This window comes from Mustela erminea, chromosome 15, assembly GCF_009829155.1.
Source record: "Mustela erminea isolate mMusErm1 chromosome 15, mMusErm1.Pri, whole genome shotgun sequence".
NCBI classification, from domain to species: domain Eukaryota; kingdom Metazoa; phylum Chordata; class Mammalia; order Carnivora; family Mustelidae; genus Mustela; species Mustela erminea.
Genome location: NC_045628.1, coordinates 69,000,990 through 69,006,989, shown reverse-complemented (window position 1 = coordinate 69,006,989; position 6,000 = coordinate 69,000,990).

The following is a 6,000-nucleotide window of genomic DNA, read 5'->3' as shown; positions in this document are numbered from 1 at the left end:
CACATCTTTCTGTTTTTAGAAATAAGTAACTTCTTTGGGGTGCCTGGGTGGCTCAGTCGGTTAAGCAACTGGGTCTTGATTTCAGTTCAGGGCATGGTCTCAAAGTCATGAGATTGAGCCCCACTTTGGGCTCCACGCTCAGCACCAAGTCAGTTTGGGATTCTCTCTCTCCAGTTCTCTCTGCCCCTCCCCCCGCAAAGAACAAATAAAATCTTTAGAAATAAATAACTGCTTTTATCAGTCTGCAGAGGGTTGTTGAGCTTCTGCTCTTCCTAACATTCTGGGCTTGTGGAGAACAACCAAACAGAATAATGGTGCATTAGCCTCTCAAGAATCCAAGTGCTGGATAAATGAAACATTAGACATAACTATTACCTATGAGCTAAAAAGTACACTTAAAAAAAAAAATTAACATTACAATGAAAAAGAAAAAGGACAATATTTTTCCTTAATTTCATTATAAGAGATATAGAACAATATATATTCTTAAAATGCATTGAAAGTATAACGACCCCATTTAATTCAGTGTAAGAAAATGTCAGTCTACACCGAAGAGCTTAGGGTGTTACCTGATTCGGCAGATGTGTGAGCTCTAGCTCTTTTCCAACAGAAGACAGCATGCGCTGGACTTTCCAGCTCTGAACATGGCCCGGAGCATCACTGTCAGGCTCCCATTACCTCACAGACTGGGGAGAGAGCTTTCTCTAACAAGGGTCCTATCATTTCTTGGTGGAGCTCATTGGGAAGATTTAAGTTAGACCTTCTGAATTACTTCAGTGAACTCTATGTTGAATGGGCCTTTATATATATGGTACATACTGCATTGGGTCACTTGTGTTCAAAGATTTATCATATTGATAATTTACTCTTTAAAAATATGTATTAGTGTTCACACAATGATACAAAATGAAACGAAATCCATTTAGTGAAAACACAGACTATGTTATGTATGGATCTAAAAATAATAAATTCATAAATTAATGAGTGCTAATAATTTAAAATATTATACATGTTGATTAGAAAAACCACCCTAAATGAGAGCTTATCCTCTGTCTTCATAATGAAAAGGTACGAAAAAGCTTTTTGGTCAACCTGAAAATACAAGCATAATGGATGTTAATAAGATAATCAATGTTTGCTTCAACTATGTAATAATGAATTCAGTTATAAGTCATATTTAAAATCATCTTTTAAAATATGTTTATTTGCAAATATTCTCATTTCAGAAAGAATTTTGCTTAAATTCTTTACTTATATTTTGACACGAGTCTCCACCTTTAGAAGAGTCACCTTCTAAGCCATTTAACAGTTTCCCAGCATTATGTCCTTTGAAATAAAACAATTTTTAAATTGAGATAAAAACTAAATTGGCATCTGATGCTATAATTGGGAATTTCATCCATGAAAAAAAGAGCCAACTGTGAAGCAGAAAGACAGTTGTTTTTCATTATCTTGTAAGACATATGTTTGTTATTTCCACATGATAAACAACTTATTAAATTGCTTTAAAAAAAACCCATGATTTTGGGGGCATCTGGGTGGCTCAGCTGGTTAAGCATCTGCCTTTGGCTCAGGTCATGATCCTGGAGTCCTGGAAACACTCCCTCAATAGGGCTCCCTGCTCAGAGGGGTGTTTGCTTCTCCCTCTGTCCCCACCCAGTTCACACACTCTTGCTCTAATAAATAAATAAAATTTAAAAAAAAAGACCCCCCCCCAAAATGTGATTTTGATTACCTTGTTTACATCGGCATGCCAACATTTACAATAGGAAAGTCCTGACTGAATTAATGAGCAAGCCTTTGGCTCCCCATTTACTGGTTCCATGAAAGACCATGAAAGACCACATTCCCAATATAACATGGATTGGTTAATGCATCTTTATAAATAGCTTTTTGTAATTTATAGAGTAATTGAAAGAATACCACACAATCATATGAGAATTTTTAAAAGGACTTTGAATATTCAATAACTCCCTTTTCTCTGAGGGCTAATTTTGCAAAACACAAAACAAAACATGCTTCACAAATAACTTGCCTTATGTTCTGAATCAGATAATATTTATTCACCTTCTGTACTAGTCTTGGCTTTATTCCTTATCACTTCTGAGGGGAGGTCTTTTCAGTCCTTGAAGTCACAGAAATTCTTTATGCTATTTAACAGTACGTGGGGTGGTCGTTTTAAAACATGGTCATACATTCTCTGACGCTTTTCCCATAGAAAGATAAAATCTAATTCCCCTGCTTCTGAATATGGGCCAACCTAAGTGACTCACTTTTCACACATCAAATGCTGTGAAAGTGATGCCATGGGACTTCTAAAGCTAGACTAGAAAAGTGACATGACCTCTGCCTGGTTCTGTCTCTATCTCTCACCGTTCTTTGAACTAGTCATCACATTGTGAGGATGCTCAAGCCACACCAAGAGGCGATGCATTTATGCTCTTCTGGCCGAAAACCCAGCTAAGGTCCCAACCAACAGACAGCACCGCATGCCAGGTATGCGAGTGAACGAGCCATCAGGGGAGTCCAGCCTTTGAGCTGTTGAAGCCAACACCAAGTGGAGCCCTGCCCAAGTTGTAGATTTGAGAGCAAAATACATCCTGTTGTTTTAAGTCACTAAGTTCTGGGGTGGATGGTTATGCAACAGTGGATAACCAAAACGCATTAAAGAATAATACACATCTTGCTCCAAAGAGATTGCTGATAATAAATTATCAAGGAGATAAAATTTCTGTTAAGAGCTCTTGGGAACAAAGTAAAATGTCTTTCTTTTGGAAGTTGTTCCTTATCAGGAAAAATAAAACTGTTGCCATTCTTTAATGGGTGTAACTAAAGAATAATTCAGTCAAAAAGAGCGATGAAAGAAAGAAAACAAGATAAAGGCAAGTTTAAGGGCATCAAATTAAAAACTGCCATAGTCTCTTCTTGTAAATCACATTTATCTGATGTGTCTTATTGTGGTCAGTGTATTGTTACCCCATCTCCTACTTCCCAGCAAATTCTTCATGTTCAAGACTGTATCTCCCAGGGGCGCCTGCATGGCTCAGTCATTAAGTGTCTGTCTTTGGCTCAGCTCATGATTCCAGGGTCCTGGGATCAAGCCCCACATTGGGCTCCTGCTCAGTGGGAAGCCTTCTTCTCCCTCTCTCACCGCCCTCACCCTGCTCGCATTCCCTTTCTTGCTGCCTCAGTCAAATAAATAAAATTAAAAAAAAAAAAAAAGACTATATCTCCCTGTCCTAAACACAGTATCTCACACAGAGTGAATGCTTAATAAAAAATTCCTGAATAGTTGTTTCGCTAAGCATGATACGCTCTAGTTCCATCCATGTTGTCGCAAATGGCAAGATTTCATTTCTTTTGATGGCTGCATAGTATTCCATTGTGTATATATACGACATCTTCTTGAACAGATGTATACCACATCTGTTGATGGACATCTAGGTTCTTTCCATAGTTTGGCTATTGTCCTGGTGATTCACAGACCTGTACCCCTGAGGATAAAAATATATGTTTATAAAAAATAAAAAATTGGGACGCCTGGGTGGCTCAGTTGGTTGGACGACTGCCTTCGGCTCAGGTCATGATCCCGGAGTCCCGGGATCGAGTCCCGCATCAGGCTCCCAGCTGCATGGGGAGTCTGCTTCTCCCTCTGACCTTCTCGCTCATGCTCTCTCTCACTGTCTCTCTCTCTCTCAAATAAATAAATCTTTTAAAAAAAAAATTTTTAAAAAAATTCCTGAATAAACACATGAATACGAGTTGTAATAAATCAAATGTCCTTTTTTTGGATGGCAATACTGATAGGTATTTTTTCTGACATCATTCTTTCTCAAACGCTCTGTATGAACTGAATTATGTCCCCCTAAAATCAGTATGTTGAAGCCCTAACCCACACTGTGACTATGTTTGGAGAGAGGGCCTATAAAAAGGTAATTAAGGTTCAATTAAGGTTCAAATTATAAAGATGAAGCCCTAACCCAACTGGACAGCCCTTGTAAGACAAGAGAGAGAGACAACAGGAGTGCAAGCACAGAGAAAAGGCCGCGTGAGGACACAGGGAGAATGTGGCCGGCTACAAGACAAAGACAGAGGCCTCAGAAGAAATCAAACCTGCCAGCACCTTGATCTCAGACTTCCAGCCTCCAGACTCTGAGAAAATGAATTTTTGTTGTTTAAGCCACCCAGCCTGTGGTATTTTGTTATGGTGGTCCTAGCCAACTAACACACATGCCAAAAAGGTTCCCTCTCAGGGTCTTTGTACTTGCTGGTTCCTCTGCCTTGAGCTATTTCCAGATAGCCACAGGGTCTGTTCTCTCTTTATTTGAATTTCCACTCAAATGTCCCCTCATCAGAGGTCTTCCCAGACCGCCTTATAAAGGGTAGGTTCTCCTCTCTTTCACTTCTTACCCTGCTTTCAATCTTCTTCCTAGCACTTTTCACTTGTTCTCATTATATATTTATCTGTTTATGTTTCCCTCAATGGGAAGTAAAGTCCTGGACAGCAAGAGCTTTGTCTTTTCTCTCTTACTGTGTTATCCTATGATAGCTTCTGGCATAATGTAGCAGTTCAATAATGTTGAATGAATTTTTAAAAATGCATAATTTCAGATTGATGAGGAAAAAAGGATCTGGTTTCAGAACTAACATTCTCAAAAGTTAAAAAATACATATTTTGTGATGTTGCAAATGTATTTTAAGTTTTACCAAAAACATTCTAAGCACTATAGGAAGACGAGGCATCGGGCAGCAGAGAGCTACAGGCTGCAGCTGCTGGAGGAGGAAAGATGATGAGAGGTGAGGAGCCCCAAAGGTGAAGAACCTTCGAGGGTCCTGTTCTCAAAGAGGACACGGTTGCACTAAAATTCTGGTTACAGCACTGGCATCGGCTCCTCTATCATGTCTTTAAATATCCATGGCTAATTCTGGCCAGAGAGTCCAGGGGAGGGAGAGAGAGAGAGAATCTCAAGCAGAGTCCACGCTGAGCATGGAGCCTGACCAGGACTCAATTTGGGGCTCAATCTCAAGACGCGGGTATCGTGACCTGAGCTGCAATCAAAAGTCCAATGCCTGACAGATCCATCTTGGATGAGGTGCCCCTCATCCAAATTTTTAAAAAGTTCTACATATGAATTAAACAAATCAAAGATAGTAGTAGAAGCTAGATTTAAGAGTTTTTTAGAAGCACCATGGAAATCAGAATTTGGGGGGGGGGGTTATGCCTATTTTAGTTCTGAGAAACAGTACTTAGTATGAGGAAAATAGTTCCTATTTAATATATATGTAGAATATGATAGACTTCAATTATTAAATTATAGGAGTTTCCCAAAGATAATGTGCAGTACACATTTTGTCTCCCCCAAAATTTAACAATGTTCAGAACAAAACAAAAACAAAAACAAAAACAAGTGGTGTTTAATTTTGCTTCTATATAACTCAGATTCTATCCCCAAAAGTGCCAGCTTCAAAGTGAAAAATTAAGAGGTGAACTATAACTTAGAGAAAAAAAAAATGATTCATCTAAGTCTTTTTGATTAATGACTTGAATCAAAATTTAAACAGATATGTTTGAATCAGTTCTACACTGAGACATTCTTAGAATATTTTGCTACAGATTATTAAGTCATTTCTATGTGTTAGAATTTCCAGTTTACTCATCACATAAAAAGCATTGCTATTGTTGAACTGACAGATGGTTGGTTAACCCTTAACAGATTGATGTTTATTTATTTATTTATTTTTAAGATTTTATTTATTCATTAACAGACAGAGATCACAAGTAGGCAGAGAGAGAGGAGGAAGCAGGCTCCCTGCCAAGCAGTGAGCCCCACTCGGGTTTCGATTCCAGAAACCTGGGATCATGACCCGAGCTGAAGGCAGAGGCTTTAACCCACTGAGCCACCCAGGCACCTCCAGACTGGAGTTTATTAACGTTAGCAGTAAGACAGAACACTGCATCCCAATGTATGTGGGGAACATGGCCTCCCTTCTTTATTTCTC